Source organism: Schistocerca piceifrons, chromosome 7, assembly GCF_021461385.2.
Source record: "Schistocerca piceifrons isolate TAMUIC-IGC-003096 chromosome 7, iqSchPice1.1, whole genome shotgun sequence".
NCBI lineage: Eukaryota > Metazoa > Arthropoda > Insecta > Orthoptera > Acrididae > Schistocerca > Schistocerca piceifrons.
Window position 1 is genome coordinate 63686444 of NC_060144.1, and position 15754 is coordinate 63702197.

General features: G+C 46.5%; 1 protein-coding gene across 1 annotated transcript in view; it reads left to right on the plus strand.

Moving 5' to 3' along the window:
* The window catches only part of LOC124805421 (semaphorin-2A-like), a 1298470-nt gene that overhangs the window by 97485 nt on the left and 1185231 nt on the right, over positions 1-15754 (plus strand). The window lies entirely within an intron of this gene.

Sequence of the window (15754 nt, forward strand, 5' to 3'; positions counted from 1 at the left end):
AAGTGATTCCTCATGCTCCCTACTCACCTGACCTGGCTCCTAGTGACTTTTGGCTTTTTCTAACAATGAAAGACACTCTCCGTGGCCGCACATTCACCAGCCATGTTGCTATTGCCTCAGCGATTTTCCAGTGGTCAAAACAGACTCCTAAAGAAGCCTTCGCCGCTGCCATGGAATCATGGCGTCAGCGTTGTGAAAAATGTGTACGTCTGCAGGGCGATTACATCGAGAAGTAACGCCAGTTTCATCGATTTCGGGTGTGTAGTTAATTAGAAAAAAATTGGAGGCCTTAGAACTTGAATGCACCTCGTAAGGCAGGAAGTTAGTGACGCCAGTAAATTGAATAAGAAAACGAGGCGGCAGTACCGTAATAGAAGATGACAAACAATAAATGGCATGAACACGAGCCATGCACAGCTCAAATATGTCTGCCCTGGCCGCCAGAACGTTGTGTGTTTGCTGAGTGTCTTCTTAATTAGACCCAGTGGTGGCTCCCAAATCTTTGTAGGATTATAGCCGCAGTCCCCGTTGTTGAGATCTTCCCTGATGCGTATTTCCATATCCTCTCCGTCAACTCTGCCCTAGATTTGGAAGTTTGTGGTAAATCCCGCTACGTCCATATAACATCACACGAGTCTAGGACAGACACAGCTCTGCGACAACCGAATCGGCAGGATACATTAGTCTACTGTACTGCTGGTTTTCTTGCCAACGAACTTCGATGTAGTACACTATTAGTCCAAAATATGTCGTGCCACATCGACACGGAATCTACTACACCCAGATCTTCTGCAAACATAGGTGATCTTTGACGCTTCGTAAAAGTAACTCATGTTTTATTGGGCCGGCAAGAGACAGTTCTTACTCGGTGCTTTTTCAGTATGCGGCCGATTTTTCCCAGTATACCGCTCCCGTACCGTAAAAAAGCAGTGGCAGTAGCTTTCTTCGCGGCATCGGCCGTGTCCACAGGTTGGACTGTAATGGAGGGCGGGGAGCACCCTCAATCCGCCATTCTGAGTAACAATTTCTTCGGAACATAGTTCTGAGGTGCTCCAGTACATGGGTAAGACGCTCTGGATCTGAAATAGTGCGCGCCCTCTTTACTAGTGTTTTCAGTTTTGTGAACGAGTTCGTACACAAGAAGGAGAGGTGAGTTACAAAGTGGTGCGGCAACTTTAGTCGTAGGAAAGCTGGATAGGAGAAGAAATCGTTAGCGAATTAGTTAACGCAACACCGAAGATTTACTTCACTTCTGCAAACATACAAAGACACACTAGAAACGATACAACAAGAAACAGAGTCCAGCTGCTGATTTCAACCAGGATGAATCTCTCTGTATTAAAGCATGAACACTGGCGTCGGTTCCACGACTAGGCACTATCTGCACCCGTGGCGAAGTGGCTCTCAGAGCGAGTGGGCTGAGTCGCTGCCGCTCGCCGCGGCGGCAGAGGGCGCCTGTAGTACAGAACTGCTGGAGGGGCGGCTCAGCAGGGATGCTCCACTGGGTCAGCACATGACGGCTATCGCCACTTCACGGAAACTTGCTATTTCACTACCATCCTCATGATGCCCATGCGATGGTACCGATATGTGCTACCGCATCCCCCCCCCCCCCCCCGGCACCTCACGGAAACTTGCTATTTCACTACCATCCTCACGACGCCCATGCGATGGTACCGATATGTGCTACCGCATCCCCCCCCCCCCCCCGGCACCTCACGGAAACTTGCTATTTCACTACCATCCTCACGACGCCCATGCGATGGTACCGATATGTGCTACCGCATCCCCCCCCCCCCCCTCCACACGGAAACTTGCTATTTCACTACCATCCTCACGACGCCCATGCGATGGTACCGATATGTGCTACCACATCGCCCCCCCCCTTCCCCTCCTCCACACACACACAAACTTTTTCACTCGTGTAGCATAGATTAGTGAACGACGACGGTGGGGGTCGCTGGGATACAGGTGAGAATGAGGAGATGGGTGCTGAAAACGAGGCAGATTTCGAGCTCCTGCCTGAACTCTGCTACGTGCCTCGATCCCTCCCGGGAACACCTGCCGAAAAACCGGGCAGAGAGCACGCACCCACGTCCAGAAGCGGAGCAGCAAACGATGATGCCGGCATCTCGATGACTGTCAAGGGACCTGTGGCGACACGTGTGACAGCCGCCAAGAAAAGGAGCCGATCCCCAGACGCAGAGATGGCGATGACTGAGAAAGGACGTTGACTTCCATCCGATCGAGGACCGTCGCCAATAGCGCAGGGCCTGAGGGAGTCGGATGCAGCAAGGGCTCCTGCATCCAGGTAGGCACGGAATCTGAAAGCAAAACGCCTGAGGCAGGATCAAGCAATTCACATGGGAAAGCTTAGAATGTCCAGTACGTCGTACAACGGCGCCTCGCCCCAGAGCCTCTGTCTGTCATACGATCTGTAAAAGGCCAAATCGTTAGTGTAATACTTTGTCTGTCCGTGGGAGGGAGGGAGGGGGGGGGGAGTGGAGTGAGGGGCGCTACTGTGGCACCTGTGGCAGGTGCAGCAACTGAAGGACGGTACGGTGGCACCTTCCATGCAAAAACTCTGCCGGCAGTGGTCCGTCATATGGCTGGGAGCAGTAGGGAGACAAGAAGAACAACAGAGCTTGAACATGTGTGTGGGAGGCACAAAGTTGATCCATCTGTTAATTAAATGCTCATACGAAGCATTAAGCTTCTCCATTGGCTTGCGAGTGCAACGGTGTATTCGTGATGTGCCCGATGGTGATGCCAGAACAGTTCAAACTTGGCGGCAACCAACTGAGGTCCATTGACAGTCACAATTACTTTCGACAGTGTCTCACAGCAGAAGACCTGGATTGAGGAACGAGTTATAGCAGAGTGCATAGGAACCACGGAGGGAAATTTCCTGAAAGCATCAACGACGATGAGCCAACGTGCATTCCAGTAAAGATCCACGAAATCCAAGCGCAAATGTTGACAAGGTGCTTGAAGTTTGGGTCATTCGAGGAAGTGCTGAGGCAAGGCTGACTGATATTCAGCACAGGCTTCGCACTGTGAAGTCAACTGTGCAATTTGCGAATCCAGACCGTGCCAAGTGCAATGGTGAAGTCATACCAACTGCTTGGTGTAAACGACCTGGGTGCAACAAACGAAACATGACAGGCTGGAGTGCCTGGGGAACCACAACACGCGACTGGTTATTATCAGTGCGAAACAAAATGACACCTTGGTGGCCTCACATGTTAATAAGTCCCATAGTTGGCGAAGAGTTCTCGGGCTTCCAGCCGGGTGGCGGTGTCTTCAAACTGCGACGTTTCGACGAGTGACATACTCATCATCTTCTGGCGAAGTGCCGAGACTTTGCGGATGCCGGTCCCTTTATACCTGCGGTGTGCCCCCCACCACCTGGCCGCGGGAGGCTGGGTCCAGAGGAGCCGGCGGGCGGGATGGAGGGGGAAGCGGGTGCGCCGTTCGTGTCTTCGTCAGAGCATTCTGATCGCGTCTCGTGAGCTGGACGGTTCTTGTTGCGTTCCTGGAGTATTGCGGCTAATGCTGGATTCCAGGCCGCGCTCAGTTGATAGCCTTCGTCCCTGTTCCCTGTTCCCATAGTGCTCACAGCCATTTTTTGAACACCGAGGGCACGTTGTGGTGTTTACTTGAGCGCCGTGTTTTCGACCAGCTGGACCGCTGTTTGCGAGCTGGCTGCGAGGCCTATTTGTTGCGTCTATCTACAGAAAAAAGCAGACGCTACATCAAAACTGTCTGCTGCACTTTCGCAGGAATCTAGGTACTCTATAGTCGCAGAACCTGTTAACAAGGAAGGAAGCGGGGATTTAAGAATCTGTCCCCGAATTCAAGAGACAGCTACATTGTGCGTGATGGCATTGCGAACCAGAATTCAAGAGTCAGCTATATTGTGCGTGATGGCATTACGAACCGCTATATCACTGTAATATTTGCCACAGTCACATTTGAATATACACTGTTTAATAGGGCCTTGCAGTTGAGTAACCCACTGACGATAGATCTGTCCTTGTTGATTATGCAGCCTAAAGAATTTTTAACCGGCAGCCGCCACTTGAACCCTGTCCTCATAATGCTCTGTAAGTATGTGCAACAAGTCCTTGTAGTCTAATAGTTCATGACGAAACGTAGGAAATAATTTGGCGCATACATACGTACAGTCTCTTCTGAAGTGTTGGCAGAAGAGCCAACACCGTGTTGCTAGCGGAGGCCGACATGCACGCTTTTAAGCTCACGTAGATTGGCGTGAGGTCTGGAACAAGGTCAGAGAAATAAGACTAGCAAAACAGGAGGTAACTGTTAGAATACTTAACTTTAATCCACAATAGGTGTACATCGCTCTTGACGGTACATGTTATAACCTCAATATAAACTGGTAATGGCGCCTTGCTAGGTCGTAGCAAATGACGTAGCTGAAGGCTATGCTAACTATCGTCTCGGCAAATGAGAGCGTATTTTGTCAGTGAACCATCGCTAGCAAAGACGGCTGTACAACTGGGGCGAGTGCTAGGAAGTCTCTCGAGACCTGCCGTGTGGCAGCGCTCCGTCTGCAATCACTGACAGTGGCGACACGCGGGTCCGACGTATACTAACGGACCGCGGCCGATTTAAAGGCTACCACCTAGCAAGTGTGGTGTCTGGCGGTGACACCACATCTTCCGAAGTGGCCAAGACAGGGGAACGTTTGTCAGTACCTGGAATGTGACGCGTTTCGATCTGCGCATTGAACTGTGTGAGGTATTCTACCCAGCGTTCCTTCGTTTCGTCAAACTCAGTGCACATACGCAAGCGGTGGCGTGCCGTCGGGTATCTTGGAATGAAGGCATCTGCGCTGTCACAACTTCAAGCAGTTGCGCCATTTGATGACTCTGAAACTGAATAAACAGAATCTGATCAGCTGCAGGTGGCGCAGGCGATTGCGGCGTAATAGCAATCCTGAATTAAGCAACGCAGAAACTCGGACAGCGAAAAGCAAAAGTAGCAAGATTAATAAGAAAAAGTGAAAGTAAAATGGAGTGGAAAAGCAGCAACCATGGAACCCGTAACGTAAAGAGCACAAGCAAAGCAGACGCTGGGTTTGCGAAAAGCTATGAGGAACAGTAATAACCAAGCAAAAAGATGAAAGAGCAGGAAGAAAGCAATTTGAAGACCTGAAGGCAGCCAGACGTAGGTGTTTTGTATGACTTGGTCCACAACGGTAAGGTAGGAGGCATGCTACAGAGTGCTGCAGCATGTGTCGTCGTAGGAAAACTGGTAGGATTAGTAACGATTAGCCAGGGAGTTAACACAACATACAGAAGATTTACGTAACTTGTATGTCTCCAAATGTACAAAGACGCATTACAATCGATGCAACAAGAAAATGGAAATGTCGTGCGGCTAGGGCCTCCCGTCGGGCAGACCTGTCGCCTGGTGCAAGTCTTTTGAGTTGAAGCCACTTCGGCGACTTGCGTGTCGGTTGGGAGGAGATGATGATGATAGTGACAACACATCACCCAGTCCCTGAGCGGATAAAGAATCTCCGACCAAGCCGGGAGTCGAACCCAGGCCGCTTGGCATAACAGTCCATCGCACTGACCTCTCAGCTATCGGTGTGGACTGCAACAACACCTTCTGTGTGTTGATGCATGAACATTGGTGTTGGTCCGCGACCTGGTAACGTTTGCGTAGCATCTCGTGGTGAAGTGGCTCCAAGTTGGAGTGGGCTGAGTCGCTGCCGGCGGCAGTGGGGGGCGCTCGAAGTGCAGAGCTACCGGAGGCGTGGCCCAGCAGGACTGCTCCATTGGGCCCGCCAGATATCGCACGACCGCTATCGGCGTTTCACGGAAGCTTCCTGTTCTGTCAGCAACATAGCGACGACCGTGGGATGGTACCAATACGCGGTACCTTTTTCAGTAGGCCATTCGTTTGTGCATGGTGTTGCCAGCTATCTGCATGCAATTACAGGTCAGTATGTACTTTCTCTTCCTTTGAGCGTGGAGCGTGATGTGAAGGAATGGTAGTCTTCTCTCTGTCTTGATCTTCAGAGTGTACTTAATGCTGTGGTGGTTCAAAATGGTTCAAATGGCTCTGAGCACTATGGCACTTAACATCTGAGGTCATCAGTCCCCTAGAACTTAGAACTACTTAAACCTAACTAACCTAAGGACATCACACACATCCATGCCCGAGGCAGGATTCGAACCTGCGACCGTAGCAGTCGCGCGGTCCCAGACTGTAGCGCCTTGAACCGCCTGGCCACCGCGGCCGGCCGATGCTGTCGTGAATGGAGTTGAGATGTGAGAGGAAGTCACATAATTTGTGCCTTTCAGAGTGCCAGATGACGAAAATGTTGTAGATATAGTGGAAAAAGCACGCAGGTTTCCTTTCACTTGATTTCAGAGGTTCTTGCTCGATGTGCTCCATTTACAAATTCGTAATCACGGGCGAGACTGAGCTGCCCGTTGCGACTTCCTCTGTTTGTTCACAGAATTCACCTTTAAAGGGAAAATGCCTGAAGGTCAGGCCATGCTTAAAAAGATTTTCCCAATCTATTTACTGGCCAGTGAGTTCAAGGGACTGTCGTAGAGGCATTGTGGTGAAAAGCAAAACGACGCCAAAGCTCACCAAGACTTCTCAGTCTTTTAGCGAGAAGCTGTTGAGACATTTCATAAAATTCACATAAAAGCTGACATTATGAGGACATTTACCCAAGTAAGGACTTAGCATGTCTTTCAGATAATTTTATAGCAAATATGCGCACACAATCTCATGTGCATAGTGTCTTCCGTGGGACCTGGAACACCTCGGAGCAGTTTTCCAGAAAAAAAAAATAATAAAACGGGTACTCACAGTGGCAGATGAAGCGCGCTTTTCGCCCTCAACTACAGTGCAACCCGTGGGTACAATTGAGATCACGAAGAAAGACGTAGTCATTGTCTTTTTACAGTACACCGGAGTGCTATCGGGAAAAATCTGGCGCATACCGAAAAAGCACCGACTAAGTACTGTCTTTGTCCCGTCCAATAAAACACTGGTATTTTTCGGTAAGGTCAAAGATAACCTTGGTTTGCGGAAGGCTGGGGCGCATCAGATTCCGTGCCAATGTGACGAGACGTATATTGGACAAACAATAAGAACCATCGAATCTCATTGTCATGAGCACTAGCGGCACTCTCGGCTAAACTATTCCAACAATAAGGCGGTCGCAGAGTACCGTTTTCCGAGACTTGTGTGTTCGAATACCAACTTACCAGGATTTCAGCAGAAACTCGCAAATTTGGGACAGAATCGTTAGAGAGGACATCGAAATACGCACCAGGAACACTCTGAACAACGGGCACTGCGACTGTAATCTCAGCAACGCCTCAGAAGTGGGTCTAATTATGAAGACATTCACCAGACACAAAGTTCCGGAGGATAGGGTGGACGAAGTAACTACTCTGACGTATTCGGATCCGGTGCGTCCTGGTGAGCCACCGACATGAGACTTCCGGCGCGGACCGCATAGAGAGCGGTTCGCGGTGGGTGGGGATATGAGTCGGCCGTGCCCCAGGAGGAGAGTTCGTCAGCCTACGTGACGATGGCGACGTGTCTGATCGCCGAAATATTATGTCCGTTCGACACCATGAGCTGGCGGCATATCCGGGGACTGACGATCGTATCAACTTACGCGATGGGTGTACACTAGGATGACTAAACTGGTGCGATAGAGATGTGCACAAATACAGATGCCGGCAGTTTCGCGTACAAAAGGTACGAAAGGACGATGCATTAGCGGAGCTGTCACTTGTACTCAGGTAATCCGTGTGAAAAGGTTTCCGACGTGATTCTGGCCGCGCGACGTCAATCAAGAGACTCTCAACGTGGAATGGTTGTTAGGGCTAGACGCATGGGTCGTTCCGTTTCGGAATTCGTCAGGGAATTCAGTAATACGAGATCCACAGCGTCAAGAGTGCGCCGAGAATACCAAATTTCAGGCGTTACCCACCACGACGGACAACGCAGTGGCCGAAGCTTTCAGTTAACGATCGAGAGTAGCGACGTTTCCTTAGAGTTGTCACTGCTAACAGACAAGCAGCGCTGGGTGAAATAAAAACAGTAATCAATGCTGTACGTATGACGAACGCATCCGTTAGGACATTGCGGCGAAATATGGCGTTAATGGGCTATGGCAACGGATGACCCACGCGAATGCCTTCGCTAACAGCACGACATCGCCTGCAGCGCCTCTTCACTGACCATATCGGTTGGACCCTAGACGACTGTATAACCGTAGCATGGTCAGACGAGTCGCAATTTTAGTTGGGAGGAGCTGTCGGTAGGATTCGAGTGTGGGGCAAACTCCTCGAGGCCATCGATCCAAGCTGTAGCTCCATATTGATGTGGACTGTATTTACTGGGTCCTCTGATCCAACTGAGCAGATCACTGACTGAAAATAGTCATGTTCCCCGACTTGGAGACGATTTGCAGCCATTCCTGGACGTCATGTTCACAAACAACGATGGAATTTTTGTGGCTGACAATGCTCCATGTCACCGGGCCACAACTGTTTGCGAATGGTTTGAAGATAATTCTGGACAGTTCCAGCGAATGATTTGGCCACCCCCTGAACATTCCGTGGAGAAATTCCTGCTCCGGCAACACTTTCGCAATTATAGACGGCTATTGAGGCAGCCTGAGTCAGTATTTATATAGGGGACTTCCAACGACTTGCTGAGTCCATGGCACATCAAGATCCTGAACTACACCGAGAAAAAGAAGGTCGTGATACGATATGAGGAGGTCTCCCATGAGTTTTGTCACTTTAGTCTATGATAGCATTTGAAATTTTTAAATTCCACAAATAATTATGTGTAATACGGAAAATCCTATTTATTATCGCCCCTGGAAGGTGTTAGGTAGGAAATTGGCATCTGGTGTTCGGTGATCGTTGTAGCCCCTTTTGTAATATAGATTATTTGTTATGTTGTACAGCAGTTCGAACTCACGACCTTCGCTTTGCAAGGGTAAGTGTCCAGCTGAGTAGTAAGTTAGTGTGTGAGCTGACCTGTGGATTAGGTCCTGGACTTGCAGTTGTCAAGATCAGCGTTAAATTCCCCTTCATGCAATCCAGAAACGGGTTTTCCGTTGTTTCTAAACGTTGATCGTGGCGAATGCCAAGGATGTCTGAGGAACTCTGCGTGTGATATACTCCTTTCATGCTAGTGCAATACGAACTTATGCTAGATAGGCGAATCTGGTCATCTACATGTCGTCAAAAACCAAACTATCTTTCCTTCCTGCAAATTTTGTGAAATTTTTCGCTATATGTTTGAAGATCTTCTGCATTCTACAGCTAAAAAAACTTTGCCACTGCTTTAAAATCATTACATCATTAATTATGCATAAAGAAAACCTGGATGGATTTACAGTTAAAATAACTGTCGAGGTTCTGCAAAGTATACTGTGTTCGGTATTTTTAGGAAGCGGTAAACGACGGACGAATCGTAAATACGGCAGAAAAATGGTTTAAATGACTCTGAGCACTATGGGACTTCACGTCTGAGGTCATCATTTCCCCCTAGAACTTATAACTACTTAAACATAACTAACCTAAGGACATTACACACATCCATGCCCGAGGCAGGATTCGAACCTGCGCCCGTAGCGGTCGTGCGGTTCCGGACTGAAGCGCCTAGAACCACTCGGTCATAACGGTCGGGTAAATACGGCAGAAGAGTTGATCTAATCTTTGTCATGTTAACTGATTCTTCCATCGCTTCTTGGTTGAACATCTTCATAATTATAAATAAAAATATATTATACAGTTTTAATTTAATTTGTTAATCGGTTTTCGGCTTACAAGAGCATGACTAGACGTTGACTTACAATCTTTGTCAAGGAGGGTACAACGGGAAAGGTATTACACATCCATAGTGAGGTGCGAACACATAGGTGAGGTTGCAATTCTGTTAAAAATGTTAAACAGTAAATAACTGTTACCCCCTCAGTTCTTGTGCAGTATATACGATACATCAAAATTTTATGTTTTCTACTCAAAGAAAAAATTCAACTCGCTTTGTCTGATTGTAGCACATACTAAACATCCTGTTCTTCCATTGAATCGCTTGATTTGTTTCTACTTGTTCCCAGTAGGTGAGAGCATATAGTTAAAGAAAGCTCTTTATCGTAGTGTCAGAATATCCTTGAAATATAATTTGGTTTTAGTAAGTTTGGACTAGAATATCATAAAAATAAGCTGTAATATGCTAATGTATCATACGCTTTCGAATAGATGATTGTTTATTTCATCACAAAAACAGAGTGATATGTTTTTTTTCGGTGGAACTTTTGAGTATATTCGTCAACGCTCTTTACTTTCACATTCTAGTGGTATTATTTCTTAATTTTTAGGTATTTAATATTGCCGTTTCTGAATTGCACAGACTTGTTATTTTATAACACAAATAGTATCACTTTGAACATGTCTTAAAATTTTATTGAGCCAAACCATCTTTTTAAAATTTAGTATTTTAATCTTTTCTTTTCCCAGAACAATGCATTGTCTGCCAATATGAACTTTTAATTCATAAAATCTAAGCTCGAGAATGAGCAAGATAAAGGTAACAAACCAGAAAGACGTACTGACCTTATTTTTTCGAGTTTAGGGTTAATATTTTGTGGTTTGTTCCTTTTATACACTCTATGTAAGACAAAAAGAGAGAAAGAAAAAAGAATTTATCCGAATGGGACGGTAATTGGTAGATGTAATGGGCATGCACAGGTAAACAAATGATTACAACTTCAGAAAAGTTTGATGATTTATTTCAGGTAAAGAGCTCCACAAATTGAGCAGCTCAGTAATGCGTTCGTCCACCTCTGCCCTTTTGCAAGCATTTATACGGCTTGGGGTTAATTGATTAAGTTGTCCGGTGTTCTCCTGAGGGATATCGTATTTAGCAAGCAAGAAGACAAGCACTGGAAATTCTCGCCGTGTGCTGAAATACACTACTGGCCATTAAAATTGCTACACCACGAAGATGACGTGCTACAGACGCCAAATTTAACCGACACGAAGAAGATGCTGTGATATGCAAATGATTAGCTTTTCAGAGCATTCACACAAGGTTGGCGCCGGTGGCGACACCTACAACGTACTGACATGATGAAAGTTTCCATCCGATTTCTGATACACAACCGGCATTGCCTGGTGAAACGTTGTGATGCCTCGTGTAAGGAGGGGAAATGCGTACCATCACGTTTCCGACTTTGATAAAGGTCGGATTATAGCCTATCGCGACTGCGGTTTATCGTATCGCGACATTGCTGCTCGCGTTGGTCGAGATCCAATGACTGTTAGCAGAATATGGAATCTGTGGGTTCAGGAGGGTAATGCGGAACGCCATGCTGGATCCCAACGGCCTCGTATCACTAGCAGTAGAGATGACAGGCATCTTATCGGCATGGCTGTAACGGATCGTGCAGCCAGGTCTCGATCCCTGAGTCAACATATGGTGACTTTTGCAACACAACAACCATCTGCACGAACAGTTCGACGACCTTTGCGGCAGCATGGACTATCAGCTCGGAGACCGTGGCTGCGGTTACCCTTGACGCTTCATAACAGACAGGAGCTCCTGTGATGGTGTACTCAACGACGAACCTGGGTGGACGAATGACAAAACGTCATTTTTTCGGTTGAATCCAGGTTCTGTTTGCAACATCATGATGGGAGCATCCATGTTTGGCGACATCGCGGTGAACGCACATTGGAAGCGTGTATTCGTCATCGCCATACTGGCGTATCACCCGGCGTGATGGTATGGGGTGCCATTGGTTACACGTCTCGGTCGCCTCTTGTTCGCATTGACGGCACTTTGAACAGTGCACGTTACATTTCAGATGTGTTACGACCCGTGGCTCTACCCTTCATTCGATCCCCGCGAAACTCTACATTTCAACAGGATACTGCACGACCGCATGTTGCAGGTCCTGTACGGGCTTTTCTGGATGCAGAAAATGTTCGACTGCTGCCCTGCGCAGCACATTCTCCAGATCTCTCACCAACTGAAAAGGTCTGGCCAATGGTGGCCGAGTAACTGGCCCGTCACAATACGCCAGTCACTGCTCTTGATGAACTGTGGTATCGTGTTGAAGCTGCATGGGCAGCTGTACCTGTACACGCCATCCAAGCTCTGTTTGACTCAATGCCCAGGCGTATGAAGTCCGTTATGACGGCCAGAGGTGGTTGTTCTGGGTACTGATTTCTCAGGATCTATGCACCCAAATTGCGTGAAAATGTAATCACATGTGAGTTCTAGTATAATATATTTGTCCAATGAATATCCGTTTATCATCTGCATTTCTTCTTGATGTAGCAATTTTAATGGCCAGTAGTGTATAAGCCCAGGATGGCTTACCGTGAAGGGCAACAAAACGGGGCATAGGATGTTGTCGAAGTGCTCCAACACTGTAAGGGTGCCACGAATAATAACAAAGGAGTCCTACTACAAAAAGAAAGAGTACCCCAGCCCATCACTCCTGGTTGTCGGGTCGTACGCCGGAGGACAGCCACGTTGGCATCCCACCCTTGCCCTGGGCCTCTCCAGATACGTCTTCGGCCTGGAATTTCATTGACTGGAGTGTAATTGTCTTCAGTGATGAGCCTCGCCTCGAGCTGAGCCACGATGACCAGTAAAGACGAGTCTGGACACGCAGTGGCGCCATCGCAACCTGACTGTCGCCCGCCATATGGCACAACAGCCAGGAGTGGTGTTCTGGGCTGCCGTTTCCTTGCATAGTAGCATCCCTTTGGTTGTCATCCGCGACACCCTTACAGAGGTACGTCGAAGACATTCTACGCCCTCTTTTGCTCTTCATGGAAAGTCACCCTGGGCTTACATATCAGGAAGATAATGCCGTCCCACACGTGGTGAGAATGTCTACTGCTTGTCTTCATGCTACGTTGGCCAGCAATGTCGCCGGATGTCTTGCCAATTGAGAAAGGTTCGAGCACTATGGGCAGCGCCCTCCAACCGCCTTGGGATTTTGGCGACCTAACGCACGAATTGCACAGTGTTAGGCACCATACTCCTCACGAAAACATCCCATACCTATGCCAATCAGTGGCAATCGGAGTAACGGGTTGTATAAGGGCAAAAGATAGACCACCGCTTTACTAACTTGCCTAATTTGTTAAACTCTTCTGTTGAATAAATTATCCACTTTTTCTGGAATTGTAATCATTCGTTTGCCTCTACATGTTCATCGCATATACCGATTTCCATTCGATTCGGATAATTCCTTCGTGGTACGTCGTTTTTTTTTTTTTTTGTTTTGGAGTCTATTTATAGTTTGACTTTAATATTATTTTTGCATTGCCACTGCATTGCCAAAGACGATTTTTTACTTTGTAGCTGACCGGAATGGCCGAGCGGTTCTAGGCGCTACGGTCGTAGGTTCGAATCCTGCCTCGGGCATGGATGTGTGTGCTGCCCTTAGGTTAATTAGGTTTAAGTAGTTCTAAGTTCTAGGGGACTGATGACCTCAGAAGTTTAGTCCCGTAGTGCTCAGAGCCATTTGAACCATTCACTTTGTATTCACACTTCACTCTCGATATGTAAGCATCTTTCTCGACGATGTTCACCAATATTATCCTTTCTTTGACAAAGTCAGTCACTTAAATCCTGACGGTGGCCCTGTAAGCTGAACACCGACTGAGAAGATAAGTTATCACTGTAGGACATACACAACATTTGTGACCTTCTATCAAATGAAGTTTTAGGACACGATCGACATGCGTCATGTTCACATCGTGCTGACCTACGTGGCGTTCTACAGAAGAACCTCTTGAGACATACGAACTCCACAGTACGGGATGCGCATCTAGTCTGTGGAGTAATTTAGGTCCTTGAGCACTCGAGACCGCCGCATCGAGCTTCAAGGGATTCCGTGCAAGCTGCCGCGGTGCTTCAGGCAACCTAATGAGAGCTTCCTGCGACTGCTGGGATGAAAGCAGTTATGTAGTTACATCAAGTTATCCGCAGTTCACGTTTAAGTACTAGTCGATCCTTTGTAAATGCCTCTGGTAGCATATGTGTACGTCCATTGTTCATTGCTCGTAACCAGAAAAACAAATTACATCGAATTACATGTCGGTTTTTTCAGTAACATACTTTGAAATTAACGCAATGTTCCCTCACATCCTGAACAGATCAGAATTTGATTTTGTGATGGAGTAGTATGCTCCATCACCATTTTATTAACGAAGCTGAACTTAGGTATCTGAATAAAGGGTTCAGTCATAATATTGCGCTAAAAGTTGATGACAAAAACATCCAAGAATTAATTTTGAGCTTAAAAATTGCATGTGACAAAACCAGCCTTAGACAAACTGAACAAAATACTGGACGTCCAAAAGCCAAACAAATTATTGGAAGAAATCTGCAACCGATCCACAATACTGCGAAAACTGATTAAAGAATACCCAATGACTTTATTAAAAATATTAACGTAGCAAATACCTTGCTGTTGAGGGAGAAAAAAGTAACAATGCACTTGTTACTTATGAAGAAGATTACATCAACAAAACTGTACATATTTCTCTTCAAATTAACATAAAAGAATTGAAGGCTTACCACACATCCAACTATAAAGCTAAGCTTCGGAAACTGATAAAGAATTACAACTATTTATTATCAGTTGCTGATGTTCAACATAGCTTTGTCAGGACTGTCACACCTAAGATCGAAGCCAAAAATTTTTAAAACTAATTGCCCAATACGTCCCATAGTTAATTCAAGGAACATTCTTGCGTATTACATCTGTAGGAAGCTTAAATTAGCAACTTATACACATTTGAGGACAAATTCGTACATCAAAAGTCCCCCACAATTTACTAATGACATCAGCGATGTGCACATCCCACGTAGCGCCAGATTCGCATATACAGACATAGTGAACTTCTACGACACTATTGTAATAATAAACAAAATTAAATAAAAAATAATCAGCTTTGCAAGGCAGAGATATAGATAATCATGGAGATGTTAGATTTAACCCATGTTGTTGTTGTTGTTGTTGTGGTCTTCAGTCCTGAGACTGGTTTGATGCAGCTCTCCATGCTACTCTATCCTGTGCAAGCTTTTTCATCTCCCAGTACCTACTGCAACCTACATCCTTCTGAATCTGCTTAGTGTATTCGTCTCTTGGTCTCCCTCTACGATTTTTACCCTCCACGCTGCCCTCCAATACTAAATTGGTGATCCCTTGATGCCTCAGAACATGTCCTACCAACCGGTCCCTTCTTCTGGTCAGGTTGTGCCACAAACTTCTCTTCTCCCCAATCCTATTCAATACTTCCTCATTAGTTATGTGATCTACCCATCTAATCTTCAGCATTCTTCTGTAGCACCACATTTCGAAAGCTTCTATTCTCTTCTTGTCCAAACTATTTATCGTCCATGTTTCACTTCCATACATGGCTACACTCCATACGAATACTTTCAGAAATGACTTCCTGACACTTAAATCAATACTGGATGTTAACAAATTTCTCTTCTTCAGAAACGCTTTCCTTGCCATTGCCAGCCTACATTTTATATCCTCTCTACTTCGACCATCATCAGTTATTTTTCTCCCCAAATAGCAAAACTCCTTTACTACTTTAAGTGCCTCATTTCCTAATCTAATTCCCTCAGCATCACCCGACATAATTAGACTACATTCCGTTATCCTTGTTTTGCTTTTGTTGATGTTCATCTTATA